The sequence below is a fragment of the Colius striatus genome, chromosome 7, assembly GCF_028858725.1.
Source record: "Colius striatus isolate bColStr4 chromosome 7, bColStr4.1.hap1, whole genome shotgun sequence".
Classification (NCBI taxonomy): Eukaryota; Metazoa; Chordata; class Aves; order Coliiformes; family Coliidae; genus Colius; species Colius striatus.
The window spans coordinates 29,383,710-29,403,405 of record NC_084765.1 but is presented as its reverse complement, the minus strand read 5'-3'; the positions used below and the strand labels follow the sequence as shown (position 1 = coordinate 29,403,405).

At 39.9% G+C, this 19,696-nt stretch overlaps 2 protein-coding genes across 9 annotated transcripts in view; one reads left to right on the top strand and one right to left on the bottom strand.

Annotated features, from left to right (window-relative positions):
* The window catches only part of HMG20A (high mobility group 20A), a 48,725-nt gene extending 40,994 nt beyond the window's left edge, over positions 1-7,731 (bottom strand). For 2 of the 6 annotated variants that reach the window (XM_062000315.1, XM_062000309.1), the window contains exons 1-2: positions 7,662-7,731; positions 5,167-5,244 (exon numbers count right to left, since the gene is read on the bottom strand). The gene's annotated coding sequence lies outside the window, so the exon portion shown is untranslated. The other 4 variants (XM_062000311.1, XM_062000310.1, XM_062000314.1 and 1 more) reach the window with 4 other exon arrangements.
* A 267-nt stretch (positions 7,732-7,998) lies between these two features.
* Positions 7,999-19,696, top strand: part of PEAK1 (pseudopodium enriched atypical kinase 1) — a 122,048-nt gene continuing 110,350 nt past the window's right edge. For all 3 annotated transcript variants that reach the window (XM_061998952.1, XM_061998953.1, XM_061998951.1), the window contains exon 1: positions 7,999-8,202. The gene's annotated coding sequence lies outside the window, so the exon portion shown is untranslated. The remainder of the gene's footprint in view (positions 8,203-19,696) is intronic.

The following is a 19,696-nucleotide window of genomic DNA, read 5'->3' as shown; positions in this document are numbered from 1 at the left end:
GGACCTGGGTGCACTTGGTGGGTGATGCACAAGGAGGGGGAAATTCAGTGTGGACCTCAAGAGAATTTGATTTTGGGTGACAATAGCCTGTGAATTCCATTAATTGAATCATATTATCTTAGTTGTTAAAGAACTTTGCTGTTGTATGTTACCAGTACCATAGTTTCTCTATGCCATATCACTGACACTACAGTAAGAATCACCCAGATCACTGAAAGGTGGAGCTGGATGAGAAAGATATAGAATGGTGGAATGTGAACTGGTGCCCAGTGACGTCCTCAAGATCAGTGCCTTCAACTTACAGATAAGACATATCAAATAGACTAGCTGCAAACTCCTGATACTGCATGCAATGACCTACCTCACACACATCCGATCTGTCCTGCTGTGAAAGATTTAATGATGAATGAAGACCTGGAGTTATGGACTAAATGGACTGAACAGGAATGACAGAGGGATGGCCTATAAACTGAGGGAATTATATACTTCTCTGTGTGTGCCCATGTTTTTCTTAAAGGGAGAGGAAGCGTGGTGTTTAGATGTTGTATAGTGTGAAACTAGGCATGACATAGATGGTATACAATAAGGAGTGGAATGTCCCGGTTTGGGCTAGGATAGGGTTTACTTCAATGAGGCATTAGGAAGGGGTACAGCATGGACAGCTGACCCAGGCTGGCCAACAGGTATTCCATACCATACTGTCATGCCCAGTACATTTAGGCAGGGAGCTAGTTGGGAAGGGCACTGCAGAACTGTGGGTTCAGCTGCTGGTTGGGAGCGGTTATGTAGGGTCCCAGGTGGTGAGCAACTGCAGCACACACCATTTATTTTGTATATCCCCTCATTCACTGTTATAACTGTTTTTCCTGAACTTGTTTCTTCTTATTGCTCTGTTAAACTGTTCTTATTTCAACCTATGTAGGTTTTTGCTTTTTCTCTGGTTCCCCTCCCCATTCCGCTGCACCCAGCACCCTCGTGACTCTTTGTCCCCAGTCAGACAAAACCACAACACCAATATAAAACCAGGTCATTAAGAAATACATCCTGATGGAGAAATAAGAGGATTTTAATACTCTTTAATAATTTAATAATATTTAATTCAGAATTCAGGACTTATGAAGACTTTGAAGACTTGCTCATCTGCTCTAGAAATCCTATAGATTTTTGTGATAAATGAGATATTCCAACAAGATGCTGTGTATTTTAAGATACAGTATCTTTAAATGGAATAACTTTCTACATGAAGTCTTAAGTATTTTATCCTTTAGATACCAGAAGATATCTTGGTCAATGCATTGGGTAAGTGAAAACACAGACAAAGAAGATGATGCTTATTCTTTAAGTAAGTTGTGGAGAAGTGGGACATAAGAGGACCCTCTATCAAGGGAAAAGATGCAGAATGCCAGTAAAAAAATCAACCCGTTTAAAACTAAAGGAATATCAAGCTTTCTCCTCTTACCTTTGTGTGCTATTTATCCTGTACTGTGAACATTCTCCTTACCCCTCGCTCCCCAGTCTTCTTGGCAGAAATTTGATATTAGCAAATTCCAGATTTAGAAGTGTAAAAGAAGATTCACAGTTTACTCTTTTCAGTACTTTGATTAGTGTTGATCTGTTTTTTTCTGTTCTGTAGTCTCATACTATTACCAGAACTTGTTTTGCTACAGCTCTCCACTGCTTTTCTCACTACGGAGACTGACAATTTCCAATAAACACAGTATTTTTAGAATACTATGGGACAAATTCCATTATACCAGAAATTCAACCCTTCACCAACATAAAATTATGTCCCCAGAGTCATAAGCCTCTGATTATTATTCTTACACAAATTAAAAAGATAGTCCATCCTTCAAAAAAGTTCATTTGCATTATGCTTTGTCATGAACTAGTTTTCAGCAAATAGTACTCCAAAGACAGAAAAGAACACACCATCTTCCACCCAAGACTTTGAAACAGCAGCCAAAACAATTCCAAGATGAACAGATTGTTTCTTTCTTAAACACAAAAATCTACAAAAACACTAATCCACGTCAAACTACTTACCTGAAACAAAAGTAACTACAGAGCAAAAACAGCTAAGTCAGACCTGCTTTAACCACAATTTGGTTAAGACTGGGAAACAATCCAACTAAATAAGCAACCATACTGCAAGCTTACGTACATATTTAGATCCCTCTCATAATGATAAACAACACTCCTTAGTCATCCATTAAGTTTGTTTTTAGAAAAAATCCTCAAATCTCTCCCATCTCTTGTGCTTGCTGGGACATGCACCACATCCAGAGGATAAATCAGGTAACAGTTGAACCTTCCAGGTAACTAGTTACTCAGTGTTTGATCTACCACCACAGCTAGTGAGGATTGTCCTATTATTCCCACAAACCACATCTGTGTCTCTTGAGCCAGAAGTGATACACACAGATACAGCAAGCTGGTTCAGAGGACTAAAGTAAAGCTGACAGTAACATCCCCAAACTGCTACATGATCAGATAAACATCAAGACAAAGAAAAGGTACAGAACTGGCCTTTTGGCAATTGTTTATTCTATCATTATGGATCCAGAGCAGCTAAGGCTGAGAACCTCTTCAATTTCCTCCATCAACCAATTTTATGTTACAGTTAAACCATGTGCCTTACCACTTCCCCATCTTATTTCTCCCTCTCATCTTCACAGACACACGCACCTCCCCCATATATCCACTAGTGCCCATGCACACCACTTTCCAACTTCTCCAAGTCCTTTAACTAATTTACCAGCTAGATTAGAAAAAAGTTTTCATCTTAGAAGCTCTATGAAACAGTTCACCAAAACCATGCATGAAGGCTAGGAGAGGGCAGTGGCAGCAAAGATCCACTGGCTCAAGCTCCTTCAGAATTACACCCCTAAACAGAAAGTACAGATCATATACACCACGACTTTAAAAGCCAAGAAGTTCTATAGCTGACATGCTTGGAAGAGCAATGAAAAACACCTTGTTGAGAGTTTCTTTTGGCTTCAAACATACACCATTGTATAATCAAAACCATTAATTTATCTCTTCATATTTGAACACAATAAAATAAAAGTAGACTTTCCTCTGGTAATTCAATAAATTGCCAAGAAACTCTGTGTTCTGCACTTCTTAGTTTAAGAAAAAAAGGAAAAAGCAGTCAGAAGTAAATTCTGTGGGTCTTAAGTCTCCTGAATTCAACTAATAACTGACACATTCATTATCCTTATTCTCTTATGTACTTCACATATTTTCATCACTGTGAACAAAACTTTAAGCCATTCAGTCTTTTGACTGAAAGAACTCTTCCCACTTTAACACTATCACAATTTTTTTGAACTACAGGATAAGGGTGTCAGCTGCTCACCTCATTACTTATCCCAGATAGAAGGCCCAAATGACACATTCCAAAGACTTAGACTCCCTTCTACCTGAAGAAATAGTATGAACAATCCAAGTCATAAGAATTTCAGAAACAGTAACATGCAAGATTTATTTTGTTCTTCATCAATGTCATATAAGATGTATGATCCAAAATACTGAAATCAGAGTCAGTTACTGCCAAAGTCTCCTGCAAAGGACAGCAGGATCATTTGTTTCTAGGATCAAAACCATTAATAAGTCTCTTTGAAGATAACTTAGTACAGCTTCCATTTAACATATTTACTATTAACAAAAAAAATCTAGTCAGTAATGTTCTTAATGTCACTTCTGAAAGATAAATTTTCTTTGAAGTGCATCAGTATTTGCAAAAGTAAGGTCAAGGAACTAGGAAAATTTCCTAACAAATTTAGAATTTACAAGTATTCCATAATTGCACTGTAAGTGGCTTTGTTCCCCTGTAACATCAAATGAAGACTTCTCCCAGAAACATTCAAATATTCAAAACAGTCTTTCAAAACTAGCTCTAGCTGCAATTCCCCAAAAGCTGTCCATATCAAACTGCTATTAAATAGCCTTTCAGAAACAGTCTTAGAATGTCAGTCTCAGGTTTGTCCTAATATATAAGTCCAAGCAATGCAAGTTGTTGCCTTAATAAGATTAATAAGACTCCATGGGATTAGCTTGCATAAAAGAACCTTAAACAGATATGTCTCAATAACATCATTATGGAAGAGATTATTAAAGGATAGTCTGTCTGAAATGGCTTATCACCTGATCTACCTCACTGGGAGGACGCTGGTCGTGCATGTACAAACTCAGATTCAGTTGTTTTGCCCTCAAAACTCAAAGACCAGTATCAGACTACACATAGTAAAAACCAAAGGCTGCCATTTGAGCTAACAGCTGTGCTACTGATGCCACTGGAGCAAGAACAAGACAGTTCTTTAGTCAGACAATACAACATGGCCAACATTGCAGATCTTGCCAATGGAGACTGACCTACATCAGTAACAAAAGGTTTGTTACTGTAAAAAAACAGAAAATCTTAAATGAATGCAGAAAACAACATAGCTTTGGGAGCTCTCCAAGACAAATCAAACTCTAGACAGAAAGGGCATTTTATTAGGGCACAAGAACAGCTAGCAAAAAAAAGAAAAAAAGCACTGTCCTCAAAAAAGCATGTGCATATTCCTTTGAGTTGCCCTTCTCTCTGATCAATCATTATCAGAGGAGAATCCCTTATTACTCTAAGTGTAGCCTCTTCACCTGTTCTCTAACAGTTCCTCACAGTACATGCCACACGCCTTAAAAAAAACAGCACAGCTCTGTGCGTGTTCCACTAACAGTGAGTGAGAGTACATGCTTTTCAGCCACAGCCTGGAGAGCGCAGGAAGTACAGCAAGAATTCAGAAACCTATGTCAACTTTTTCAGTGAAACATTCTCTAAATTTGCCTGCAACCTTTGTCCCAGTCAGTGTAAGCTTAAGAAAAATCTTATCCAAGAACCAGCCGTAGGACAAATCCTATTTAGAGAAAGAGAAGCACCTCTGATGGAAGGTTGAGTTGCTAATTTAGCAGGTGAGAAGGTATACCTTGATAAATAGGCACATCTTGATACTAAGTGACATTGTGAACAGATGCACTATCAAAGAAAGATTACAAAGTTAATTTAAACACAAGTTGACAATTTTCTCATTCTTGTGTTCTGATACTAAGAACAACTTTGTGACATAGGTATGAGGGAAGAACACAGCTCACAGTCTCTGCTTTTGTTCAGAAGTGTAGCAGTACCTGAGAAAACAACACGTCCTCTCAACTCCTTGTGCAGTCCCTGGCAATCACAGTCTGGGCTTGTCAGTGGAAGACGTCCTGCAGGAACAGAACACAGAAGACAATAAGAACCTGCAAAGTACTAGATTTTGTTATAGTCACCTAATGCTTAGGTACACACAGAGGAGTTGAACTCTATTTTCAGGTGCTAAGGAAACATCAGTGTAAAACTCACAACTCTTTTTCTGAGCAACAAAAGGTGAACCTGTCACATTACCCTTTATGTGCCATACCATGGGTATCCAAAGGAAAAAACATTAAATTTATAATCAAGATGGTGGGGTCACAGCACACAATCTTTAGTTTTCTAGTTTGAAATCTCCTAGTATCCAATATAAAGCTAACTTAATAATTTTAAGACTACTCTGGGTATTCTGCTTTAGCCACCATTTCTATGCCTAGATCTCCTCAGAATTAGTAATCTAAACTTCTATTTTAAGACATGCCAGATTTCTGAGGACAGAATAAAAGTCAATATTTTTTTTAAAAAATCCCTTTCCTTCAGTTTCCTGGGCCCTGCAGTACTTGCCAGCAACTACTACAGTTCTACAAATGCTGAGTATCTAATAAGCACATGATGTAAGTATGGGAGAAAACAAGAAACGTAACATGGCATTTTACTGTTTCAAATACCAGATAGTTTGAGTCTCTACACACATAGAGCCTGGATTTAAAAAAAAAAGACAGATTAAGAAAGCAATTCTTTCTTTTCAACAGTTGGTTATGTTTATACTCTTATGAAACTACAAATTATCACTTCAGAATAACATAAATGAACTTGCTAGAGCATGATTTCCCCCAATTATTGTGCTCGATTCTATCACTACATGGCCTTAACCAAGCTTAGTCCACCCACAGAGTTTACTCCACACAGAAACAAATGATGTTTTCAAAGATATGACAAGACTTGACCTGCTGAAAAAGGTTGTAACTGTAAACCAAAACAATTCCCCTAGCACTGACATAACATTCAGCTTCTACTTGCTTAGAAAAGAGTGGTCCTAACTGCATTTTGAAACCCAAGTCCTCTGGAATGGTGGCCTCTAAAGCGGGTCACACATGCAAGACCATCCCTTGAGCTGCACGAAGAAGATATTTTCTGTAATACTAAAAAAACCCCTTAAAATAGTGTTTACTTAATTCTTATCCTATCCTTTCTTAAATTCTGTTTTCAAGTATGTTTTATAACATACAATAGTACCTGTATATAACCAATGCATAAACATCTATGAGAGGTGTATACTAAAAAGGTTTTTTTCCTGATAAGCAAACACAGCCAATAAAAATTCAAAGACTACTTCTCTAGGAAGTAAAAGCTCCCCCTCTCTGTGAAAAGGATTTTTATTCTACTGAGAAAAAACAGAGTTTATCTTTGTTCTGCCTTCCCCCATTTTCCAAATACCACTATGTTACCACTAAGTTAGACCAATCGTTCTCACAAGATGATTTTTTGTTTCCTTCCTTACAATACCACCAACAGTCAGCTCCACATTCACTCCTAGCTCTCTTCAAAGGTCCAACACCATGACAACAGTAATCAGCTTTGCTTTGCTCCCACGATCAAGCCAGTTTCATTCTAGTGCTGATATGTCAGAGGAGTTGAATGAAAGGCACTGCCTCACAGGCACATGGTTCCAGTATTTCCAATTCTACGGTTAGGGCATTTTCTGCCACCTCAATAATAAGAAACTTAAGTTCCTCAAGAATGGGCAATTGAATGTGAAAACATATTACTGGGAAAAAAAATCGTAGAACCCTACTATGATAAATGACCTCTTTGATAAATGGACATTCAGTAGACACAATGAAACAATAAAGAGAACTAAGGAGTCACCAAATATTATTACCTCTTACCACTCTGTAGAGCCGAAAGAAAAGGTAGGGGTTACAATGAAGAACACAGAACGGCAAGTACTTAGACTCTCACCCAGCTCTTTCCCCTCACCCACCGCCAGCTGTGGCAGATCCTCCTGGGCCTCCTCACCGGTGGGCCACAAACAGACCGCTGGCCAGCTCGGGCCGCGGGGCGGGTGAGAATGCAGCACTGAACACTTCCAGGCCTGGCGGCTAGGGAAGGACGATTCTAGGCCGCCGGCACACCGCGAGGGGTGCCGCTCCCCGCTGCCCACCGCCGCGGGAGCGGGTCGCCCGCCGACCTCCCTTTCCCGCTCCAGGCAAGGAGACCAGAGAAGGACCCGCTACGGCTGCTCTCCCTACTGACCTGCCCGAGGGCGGCTCTCCAGCGGGACCGAGCACACCTCGCTCCCCTCAACCCGCGCAGCCCCTGCCACCTCTTTCACGCGCACGGCCGCCTTACACTTCACCACCACAGACAAATCTCTCCGCTCTCACTTCAGCACAACCCTCTTATTTTCCCCAGAAAAAGAGGAACCTCCCAGGAAAACCTCTCAAAAGAACAGCCCTCCTGCCCAGGAGCACCCACCACACTCCCTTACTCAGCAGCCCAGCGCAGAATAGGCTTTCCAATACCACACCAGTACTACTTTCTTACTCCAAGCGGAAGTATACTAGCTGCGCGCGCACATGTGCTAAGTGAGTTTTAAAGGTCCGGACGGCACGCCGAGCGCGAGGCACCCTGGGAGCTGTAGTCTTCCCGTGCCGGCCCCGCCCACCTCGCGGCAACTCCTCAGGCCGCCTGCGGGCCTCGCGCCACCCGCGGCGGCGCTCCGCCCCCTCGGCGCTCCGCAGCCAATGGGCGGCCTCCCTGCGCGGGCGAGCGAGGGGGTGGGGGGGGTCCCCTGCTCGGTGCGTGCGCGGGGGGCGGGGCCGGGCCAGGCCGGGCCGCGGCCGGCGGCGCCCGGAGTCAGTTGTTGCGCGCGGGCGCGGCGGTCGCAGCCCCGTCCCGCGGTTCGCTTCTTTCCCGGGGTCCGGCAGCCGCGGGAACTGGCCCCGACGAAGCTTTCTCGGCGCAGCCGCCGCCTTCCCCTCGCCGCTCGTCCACGGGAGGTGGCCGCCAGGCTGCGGAGCCCTTGCCAGGTGAGGGGCCGGTCTGACTCCAGGGGTGGGCGGGAGGGGGCCGACGGCCCGTCTCGCTCTGAGGGGAGGCCGGGGGTGGCGGCGGCCTCGCGCCGGCGCGTGTTTTCTCAGCACGGTGCCGGGCGGGGGCAGCGAGAAGGGGCCCGGCGCGGCTCGGCGGGATGCGAGAGGAGCGGCCAGGCGCAACCGCCGTCAGTCCCCTCCTCCGGACCAGGGTCCTGCCGGTGTTCCACACCCCTCTGTCGCGGCCCCGACGGGTGGCGCTGGTCGGTGCTGTACCCGGGGAGGGTCCGACTGGCGCCGCAGCCGCCCCGAGGTCCCCCGCGGGGCTGTGCGGCGCCGGGCCTCCGGGTCGCCGCCGACAGCCCCCGGGGCCCACGGCCTCAAAGGGCGATTTTTTCTGCCTGTACCTCGGCTGGAAGTTTTGCGACGTGACCCTGTGCTGAGTACATCGTGCTTGCGCCTGCTGGGCAGGGAGCGCTGCGCGGCTTCGGAGCTGACACCTTCTAGGAATTTCCCGACGAAGCCTCTGTAGGTGCCAGGTGGATGCCGTCCTTGTCGGAGTTCTGTCTCTACTCTGTTATTACTGCGAATTCCTGACATAAAAGGCGCTACGTGTTAGTGTGTAGCGCTATACCGTGCCCCTTTTAAGCTTTCGATGCTTTCTTTTCTCTTGGAAGTTCTTTTGGACTTTCGGGTAGATGAGGCTCTTTGCTTGTTTTTATTGTGGGTGACGTTGAGCCTGGACTGGAAACGCCGGGATTTGCATTGGGACAGCAAGTAAAACGATGTGAATACATTGTAGTGCCTAGTTCCTTATCAGGTAGCTGCGATCTAACAGAATGGTTAGGCTACTCTTAAGGTGAGCACAAGGAGAAGGAGAAGTGATCCTAGTGGATCTCTGACCTCGAATTTGATAGGAGTCCGTCTAAGAGAATATAATTTCTCTTTACTTTAGTTCTTTGCCGTCTTACTTAGTAGAGCTTGGCTCTCATTCTTTACTTACTTCATAAAGGACTCCAAAGTTTTTTCCCTTACATGACATGGTTTAAAGGCTGTCCAATGCCTGCTAAACTACTTTATTCTCGGATATTTGGGGCAAAAGTAATCCACAAGATATATGGGCAGGAAGGAAAGAACATGCTGTTGTTGTAGGAGCCAAGACTTTATGAAATTCCAATAATTAAGTTCTGTAGTTTGAAAGTTTGCTTAAACTTGTATAGATTTGCTAGCTGAACAACTGTCTTTGTGACAAATTAGATGTGTTTAATTCTATGTGACTTTTGTTTGACTTAAAACCTCATCTAGATAGTTTGGTTTTAGTAGTGTAGCAGAGCAGGAAGTGTTTGTGGATATTTTATTTGGTCATTTTGACATGTTAAAACTCTTAATCTAGTTTTGTCTATGAAGCAGCTAAGATGATTTATCCAGATGAAGCATCTTTGTGGCAGAGCTACTACTCCAGCGTGTTTTCAGGAAAACCTCATTTTGTTCTCTAAAACGTAGAAGTAGGTAAGAAGTGAATTACCGTTTTTTCCATGAGTAACTTTCCACGATTAATCTTAAGTATTAACTTCTTGATGGATTTACCTTATTGTTAGGATATCTCCTGTACATGACTTAATTTGCAGGCTTCCTGCATGACTTTCTTGGATTGTTCTGTTTGGGTTAAATGTCTCTTCCTCACGTGAACAGCAGTGGCAGGTAGGGTGTGATTCCTGAGCTGCAGCAGGAGGTATGGGCTGCAAAGTGAGGTGCAGGCTGGCTTTCCTGTGGCCTTTCTGCTAGTAGGTTGCCTTTCACCCAGCTGCAGGAGTGTGGAAATGGGCAATTGACAAGAGAACGGGCAGTCTCTCATGGACGCAGCATTTCCATTTCCATCTTTTTTCAGAACATACATCATAGAATGGCAGGGTTGGAAGGGACCTTTAGAGATCATCCAGTCCAACCACGCTGCAGAATCAAATCAACCTAGATCAGGTCGCATAGGAACATGTCCAGGTGGGTCTTGCAGACCTCCAAGGAAGGAGACTCCACAACCCCTTATGACTGTCTTAGTGAAGGAGAGCAAAGAGGCAAAATATTATTTCAACTTCTTAAGTAATTTGTGTTTCTGGCTTTTCAGCTCCTTAGAAAACCTGCTTACACACATATGTATCAAAATATGTATTGTTTTCTATTTACTTTCCAAGTAAAGGAATTGGTTGGAATCAGTCACTTAAAAAGCATGGGTGATGTGCATGCGCGTGCACTATTCAGTTAAATCTCTCCTAAATGCTTCCTTGCTTTAACAGGATAGTAAAATATCAGAATAACTACTGTAAGTTATTGATTAGGGTCATAGAGATTGGTATCACCGATAACCTTCAGTATTTTGCTAGGAAAAATACATATATGAAAAGCTTACTGTAAGTTAACAAGTTCTAACATGTTTTCTCTACCTTGTTCCTGAATTTGAACTCCTGTGTCTCTACTTTTCTTTTCTTTTTTCCTGTTTAGTCTTTGCTCTTAAGTTTCCCTTTTTCCTAGAGCTGTCCCTCAACCCAATTCAGAATTAGACCCTTCCATCCCACTAGTCTGAGCACATTTTCTTTCTCCTTTTCTCTGAAGGGATCTGCAGCTTTATTCCTTGTCACTGCTTTTCTTGTTCTGGTTGCATTCTGATGAGATAGATTGCAGGTAATGTTAACTCAGTAGTCCTTTCTCTTTTTCTGAATGTGTGTCTCTTAGACCCTCTGTTCTGAAGGCCTTGGAAAGAAAGCCCCAAAAGTCCAAGCTAGGGATTGCTATGTACAGATCGAGATAAGATCTGTCTCCTGCCAGCTTCCACACTGTTCCCACTGCCTGTGCTGCTGCTGCAGCTCCCAAGGAATGCTGCCGAGCTGCTCCCTCCCATGCAGTCAGCATTGTCATACCTGACATGTGGATATGGGCAGAACTCCCATGCAGTCAGCATTGTCATACCTGACATGTGGATATGGGCAGAACATTGAAAGGCAGATGATAGGGTTGTAGTGAGGAGATAGTGTCACATTTGTGAAGAGGGCTGTTAACATTGTGGAGTACTTGTGACCTGAAAATAGATGGTAAGGAAAAGACCTGACGCAGGGAAATTGGAAATAAAACATTTTCATCTTTCTGCTATTAATATGTAGTAACTCCAGGTGTTTTTAGCCTACTTTACAATACAAAAATCATAATCTGTAGAATATGTTTTTGTTTATTAGTTGAAGCCAAGTTCAAAGAAGTAATGTCAGGTTATTAGCAAGCATTGTAGCCTTTACTGGTTGTTAGTGGCAGCCAAAAATCACCAGTGAGGCAAAATCCAATCTTATATGTTTGAAAAGTAACATGGATTTTGGAGATGTGTGGCCCAGTCCACAGCGAAGGGCAAGAGACTTCAGATTCTCTGTGCTAATACGAGAAAGAGTTGCTGGAGGATGGTGCTACTTTCTGGCATTGTGTTGTCTGTGGCTGGCTGGTACAGAGACCTTGTCTGTGGAATTTGTATTGGTATTACTAGTGCTCCCACACATGACAACTGTTTAAGGACTAAGGATTTACATTGGCTGAAGTCTAAAATTCTTTCATTGTTTCATATGTATCAGCACAATAATGTAGAATTTCCATTACCCTATGATTTTAAGTTTAGAATGGAAAATACAGACTTTGAACTGGATTAAGACTTGCTGACTTTTACTCTCTTAAAGCAGGGTGAGGTGGAACAAGTGAACAATATCCGCTTGAGAAAAATAGCAGAGCTGTAGCATTTCTGCAGTGTTAGTAACAAGGATACAGGACTTGTTTTTGCTCACTAACTGTTCTAATTACTCGTCTTGAATATTTGACCTGCAATTGCAATAACTTGCAGTTAGTTGTAGGCTCTGTGTTTCCTTTTGGGTTTTTCAAATCATAAGCAGAAATTATCAAACATGAGAGAAATTTTCTTCCTTTTTCCTAAGAGAGATGAGTGGCTGAGTCACTAAAGCAATTTCTTTCCCATATCTCTTAAAGTGGACTGAGTTGATTTGAGATTTCCTGATTGTTGAAAATGTTGATAGCGGAAAACCGCAGTGAGTACAGCTCTGAGGTCACCTTTTTTAAATTGATTTTCTTATGGGACCCCGTCAGCTATTACAAAAGTTAACAAGATAACTCACAGAGTTACAAAACAGCTTTACCACAAATGGTTTTGGGTTTGTCTGTTTAGATGATACAAAGAACAACAGAATTACAGTGCCCCTCTGAAGCCTGGTTCACCATTTATCTTCTCTCTTGAATTGCATATTACTGTGCAGGATGAGTATAAAATCAGTTTTAAACCACACCATATGGAGAAGTATTCTGTAATCGATCTGTAACTTTTTCTTAAGTCTTTGATTCTGTGGAAAATTATTACTCTGACTAGTTCTCTTTTTGTGTGAGTACTTGGAAAAATCTCCAAATGGTGTGTCCCTTAGGAGGCTTGCTACCTATACTGCTGTCTATGGGCCTTGACCTTAACTGAGATGCCTTTGCATGAATTATAATTGCAGTAACAAAGATTACAAGGATTACAAAGACGTTTATTGAACATCTGCACTTCAATCACCAAATAGTTATCTTTATATTTAAAAGATGTGTAAGTACAGTGTGTGAAAAGTATTTAACAGCATTAATTTGTTATCTGTGCCTCAAAATGCCTTCAGAATTCATGGGTCTTCTTGCTTAGCTGTCAGCTTTTAGAGCAAGGGATGTTTAATTTCCCTATAAAATTACATTTTCAACATGGAGAAAAAAATATCCTTTTAAAATGCAAAAAAACCCCCAAAACTAGGAGGTAATTTTGAAATATTTCCATTTATAGTCTTTATCTCAAAATTTACTTAAGGGTAATATTTCAGTTTAAAAAATCCTTAAATGCACTTAAACATGAATGCTGAAAAATGCTCACCCATTGTAATGCAGTCACAGTTGGCTGCAGGAGATGTTCTTAGTGAAGTTTTTAAAATCACAGTAAACAAATGGATATAAATCATTGCCAGTCTAAACACTGTAGGCTTCTAGCAATACTTGTTTTATTATCTTGTCTGAGACACTAGTTCAGAGTAGGGCTAGAAAAGTAAGATTGTTGACTTGAGAAAGTTAGTGCTATTTCAGAAAATATTGCTACTGGCACATAATTTACCATATGCAACATTATTGGTCTTTAAAATTTGGCTTATGTTATTTGGTAGAGGTTCTAAAGGAAACTGTTTAGTGACACATTGACTGTTTGACCTTACATGTTTTTTTAGAACTGTTGTATAAGTGCAGATCTCAGTCCCTAAGTGTTGGGTTTTTTTCTTGGATGAATGCTTGTATTTATACAGGTCTCTCTTCAAAGCTCACCAAAAGAGAAAGACAATATATAATACAGAAGATATAAATTCTACATGTATACATTTATATCCAGTCTTCCAGCTCTGAGTCTGTTATTGTCAGAAAAACCTTCATACACATTTAAAAGACATTTAAGTGTACACTATAAATGTGAACAAATATAGATGTCCTTCCATGTTGACTTCATGTATATTTCCTCATACTGTGGGTTTCTATATGTGTCGCAGATGCTCTTGCAGTTGTCTCAGCTGCCAAATAGTCACTTAGTGAGTATCATTGTTTTGCTTTTATACTTAATGGTGTCCGTTCTGTTGGCTTTTTTAATTCAGCAAGAGGAAGGAAGAACATTTTTTTAAATGTATGCAATCTCCTCCCAAACTGGCCAGTAAATTCGGAAACATGCATGTCTGAAGTTAAAAACCCTATGGCTCCAGTCCTCTGGTAACAGTCTTTAAGCACCTACTTTCCTCAGACAAGTTTTGCCTTTCTCTCTGCCTTGTCTTAGCCCCTGATAGCCATCTGCAGGCTAACCCCTGAGCCTATTTGGAACCCCATTAAAACCATCGATTCTCTCAAGGCTCAGAATTACATCAGTATTGCTTTAATAAACTTAGTGTTATGCAAATTTATACAATAAACATTAGTATAGGAGTTTTGGAGGGCTAAATAATATTATGCAATTGTTTTTCCATTTGCTTTAAGCTTTGCCAATTGTCTTTACCTCCCTCATCTAGAGTGGTTAGTTTTGCTTAAAAACAGGTTGCACAATATTCTCCAGTCTCAGACTTGAAATCTGTAACTATATGGTTAAGAAGTGTGACTCCTACAGTTTGGAATGATCTTTTGTTTATTTCATTGCTTTTGTACTGTAAACTGTAGACATTCTTGAGTTTTACAAACAGGGAGAAAGCTTGTTGTAAAGATGCAGACAATAAGGGGCACATGAAAACTCTCACTATCATCAGTTACATATGCTTTGATCATGCAACAGTTAGCAGTCTATTGTAGTTGGTGGAAGAACTTGCTGAAGTTTTTATTAAATATACATCTAAGACTTAAATGTTGTCTGCTTTTCATATTGTGTTTTGGTTTTTTAAATTTGGTCATTTAAGTGAATGAAGTATCAGATTATTAGCAACCAAATATCAAACCTGCTCTACTGCTAATAAATCTCAGTCATGTATCTTTTGATTGTAACAACAAAATTTTGAAAGCCTTATAGCAGCAGAGCTTCTTCAAATAAGGCAGACTCAGTTAAAGGTCACTATCTCTGGCTGGAAAGGTTTGTTTGAGGAGTACAGAAAACAAAGGCCTGTCAAGACAAAGCTTGCTGAAGCTTAAAGTGCTCCTGTGCCCATGAGTTTTGCCTAGTAAGTATTTCTTGTACAGCGAGGGCAGTGTCCTTGTTAGAGAAAATGTCAGCGCAAGTGGAGCTTCCTGTACATTTCATTTACCACATAACTGGTATTGGTTCTGGTTCTTTGTATAATCATTATCGTCTTGCTCCGTGAACCTGTTGACAGGTAGGGTGCTAGTTCATGGTTCTTTACAAGTTAACCCAATTTCTTATAGCAGGAACAAATCTCTTCCAAAGGTGATTCTTACAAGGGTTCTTCAGAAACTGATACATCAAAAGGAATGTTGCACTCTGGTATATAAAGTACCTGTTTTTAGCAGTCAGTAGAGATACTGTTAGTAACAGTTGCCATGAAAAACCTCCTGTGACAACTTTGCATCTTTAAGGTAAGATTGCAAAGCAGTTAGAGGAAGATTCCTCATCTGCACTGGAGCTTTAGTCATGGTGAGTTCACCCGTGTTTTGTGTAATTATCTGTTTTTCTGCTTGTTGGAATGTGAGGAGTGTTTGATTATTTAGCTTGTTTATGTAGTTGCTTTCAAAGAGAGGAGTTGAATCGGGTTCCTTTCTGATTGGTGTTGCCACTCAGGATGGTGTTCAGTAAATACATTCTTTAAGTGCAGTATTGCAAATCATACTAGATTGCATAATATTGTAGATAGCAAGAAGTGATGCATTTTTTAATAAGCCATGTTTTCTCACACACATATACACCCTTCTTATTTTCTTTTCCTTTTTCTTAGAAGACTCTATTTTTTTCTTCCTAATGCATAATGGTGCTAATGTTGCACGCTTTTTTACAGCTTTGTCCTTTGTAGATCAACTTCATTGCTTATGGTTGTACATTATCTTTGTTTATCAGTGTAAATCAACAGAGCTATTCCTGAACAATGGAGATAGCAATGGACAGACATTTTGAAGCCAAATTTGCAGACTGAGGAACAGTATTGTATAGAAACATGTTGGAAAAGATAACCAGCACGGGTTATCAGGGAGTTCTGTTTAGCCCCTACAGAGGAGATTATGGAAAAGGCTGTGTAATAGTATTTTCTGAAGCGTTCCTATGCATCTGCCAGGGCACTTGATGGAAGGTTCATGCATACAGTAATAATTCTTATGAGAAATAACAGGAAATGGGTGAAAACAACGGTATTTAAATATAAATAGGAATTAGATTTCTTAGCATTTCAGATGTTACATAATTGGCTTTTTTCCCTAGTTTGAGTACCTGCAGTTCTTTGCATATTAAGTCACAGGCTGTCTCCATAAAAAGTTGTCTGTGAATGCCTTCATATAAAGTTGTTAAATATCCAAGCAAAATTAATTGTGTAGAATACAAAAAGAAATATCAATCCACATAGTGAATAATGTTGTCTTCAGTGACATGCACTGCTTACTGAGAGGGGGTTATAAATTCAGCCAGTAGTCACTGAAATATGGTTAACACCGAAGTATTTTCATATTGTGCTGTATAAAAGAGTTGGTGTACTTTTTCCATCAAATAATAATCACAAAAAAAGATAGAAAATATATTGGACAAAACAATAATCCAGTATTGGTTCATGGCTGCAGTGATTTTGCTGGATACAAATAAATGATCAGTGGATTAAAACAGTTGTTGAACAGATTAAATCCGTGTAAGTTTCTATATGTATGCACTGCTTTTCAAAAAATCACAGTATTGTTATAGAGGAACCTTCAGCTGCATAGTCTGGTATCAAGGTCAGTCTCTCTAAAGCAGATTAATATGGCTTCTTGGATTTCTCTTGCTTGTAATGAGTAAGATGCTTCTCCATTCAAACTGGCATTTCAAGTGATATGGGAACAGTTTTGATAATTTGGAAACTTTATTTCTTTTCTTTTTGCAATAAATTTTTTTTTGTAATTTTAATTTGTTTTTTTCTGATAGTTTACAGATTGTCTGTAACTTTGGAATTTTAAATCTGTAGACTCCACCTACTTTTAATACGATTGATTTTGCCACACAGTTCAATGTTTATTTTCTGTCACTGTTTTTCTGTGAGCTCTCTCAGGAGTTTGAGAGGTGAATGTTCTGCAGGGAAGATAAATGTCTTAGGTATATGTATGTCTGGATGATGCATGGAAAAATATTTTCCCTGCCTGTATAATCTACTTAAGAGTTCTGAAGAAATTATTTTCCCTGGATGCTTAAAAGTTCGGGCAACTGTTGTATCCTTCTGGTACTAAACAGTATGAGTCTTGCTGTCTTATAGGTGCATTTGCAATCATCAATCTATACCTGTAACAGGTTTTCTTGAATGTGATTGATTTATTTCTTGGCAGTGGTTTTATGATCTAGTTTAAGAGGAAGAGCTGTCACACCACAAAAAAAAAAAAAAAAAACCAAAAACCTCTATTCTTCAGTTTGAGAGATGAACTAAGCCTCAATTTGTATTCTGAGAGCTTAAAATGTACAAGGAGAACGGACAATCATCTTTTCACGCTGTGCCCGTCTCAGGCTGATAAGGAAGACATTCTATACATCACATTAACTCATCACTTTCATGTCCTTGGCTGAACATGACAGTGTCGTTTAAGAACAGGAAATATGCAGAGAGCAAAAGGGATATAACTCTTGAAATTGAGTGGTACCTGAAAATAAAACATCTGGCCTTTAGTACAAGGAAAAAAAATACTGAAGTGTAAGTCTATCTATATTTTTTCCATAAGAGAGGAAAGTGCAGGCTTGTCATTATTAAGATAACTGTCCTTATAAATGCTACTTTGCTAATTGATGCAACCGTAGTGTGTCTGCACTGTTTTATAGGGTAAGCTAGTACCTGTGATATGCATTTCCTTTTGAAAAGCTGTACATAATGTGGAAATAGAGGAAACATATTCCACCTCTTTAAAATGCGTTGGAATAGGTGTGTATTTTTTTAAGAGGGTTTTTTTTTTTGCATGTTTTTCAGATGAGCAGCTCTCTTGAGCTTTGTACTTTTTATTACCTAATATTTATGGTTTTAAAGTTCTGAGCATGACTTCAGGTTTTTATTTTTATTTTAATAAAGTGTGTGATGCTTGTAGCTGTGTAAAACCTGGGAGATTTTTCCATCTTTTAGCTTTGTAAGACCTCTAGCCCTGCTAGTTCCTATGGCAGGTTTAAATGTGCAGTCTTCTTACTAGAAAATATTTTCTTCATTGCCTCCACCATTCAAAATCATTGGAATTTGCCCTGTCTATAACCTTCTGAGAAACTATTGGCACAAACTGTGGAACCTGGTAGTTTTTGGAACTTTTCTTCATATTACTCATTTTCTCTGCTTTATTTCTTGATTTTCTTCATAGATGCTAGTGGACAAAGCAAATACACTGAAGGATCTGCTTTGGAGTCTGGCAAAAACATGATGACTTACAAAAGAAAATATGCCATTTTAGTGTGTGGAGGGAAATGTCCATGAACCGAAGAAACAATTTTGGCTTATTTTGTACTTTGTCTCTTCAAGCTAGTTAGTTCCGGCACTTTTATGTACCACCTTCTGCTATTTCTTAACTTACATGTATTCATATATTTATAGCTTTATAGAAACCAGTTATTAACAGATCCATTTCAGTATTGGTGAAAGTTAAGGTGTACAATTACTGATGATAATAGGATTATCGAGCTGTAAATACCTTGGGCCATGAAGGTTTTGGACAGATGTGATCATTCTACACTACATTGCTCCAAAATCCCCAGTTTAAGAAAATATTTATATCTCAAAATAAACTTTTTAGTGCTATTGAGATGAAATATATTCTGCAAACTTTAATTCTAAGAAGAGAGGGTTGTTTTATTCTTTTCATACTGAGAACTGTAGTCAGCTCTGATTTGTCTGGAAGTGTGTGTGTGTATATATAAATGTTACAGACATTTGTGTTGAAGTGGCTATTAATGTTACTTTAGGAAATGGTATTAAATCTTCAATTATATTCATATTGCAAGAGGAGTCCATTTTTATCTTCAGAGTAGTGCACTAGAAGGTAAGGGTGATTTTAAAATGCCTCATAGCAGCAAGTGAATGTAGCGTTCCACTGCCTGGGGAGTGCAACTAAGTTTCCCAATTTTCCAGAAATTTGGTCTGACTTCAGGGTTTTTTTTGGTTTGTTGTTTTTTTTTTTCATTTAAAGTTCTGGTTGAGAAAGCATTTAATGAACATCTGAGCTGTCTGTGCATTGCAAGCAGATAGACAGTAGAGTGAAATGGCGTTTTTCAATCATCTCCAATTAAAGCCCCAAACTCCATAATTCACTGATTTAACAAATAAGACAACTAAAAGCATTCCTGAAGTCGATCATTCCAACACTTAAAGGAGGACCCAGAACACTGTCATGATCTTACTCACTTTGCTAACCCAGTCTTTTGAAAGCAGCTAGGGTAAATATTTTTTTAGTTGCCATAATACGAGTATGTGGTTTCAGCAGTTAGGCTACTGCTTCTAAGAGCTTGAAGTCTTTAGTTCAAGTGGTAAAGATTTATGGCTTTCTATCACAAAATGTATTGCTAGAGGCTTATTCTGGCACTGTTACACTTCGATTTTGTAACTCAGTTGTATTGTCATCCTTCTTGTGTAATTTGCTGTCAAAGCACATGCTGGGCCATGTGTTATGGTCTGTTCAGAGCAACCCTACTTTTCAATAGTTAAATATTTCACTCTGAATTGGAAGAGCTACACTGCATATCAGAAGCTTGCAGTCAAACCTCTTGATGAGTATCTACTTTTCTCATAACTTAATACTTCAAGTTAGCATATGATTTGGAAGTAATCTTTGGAAT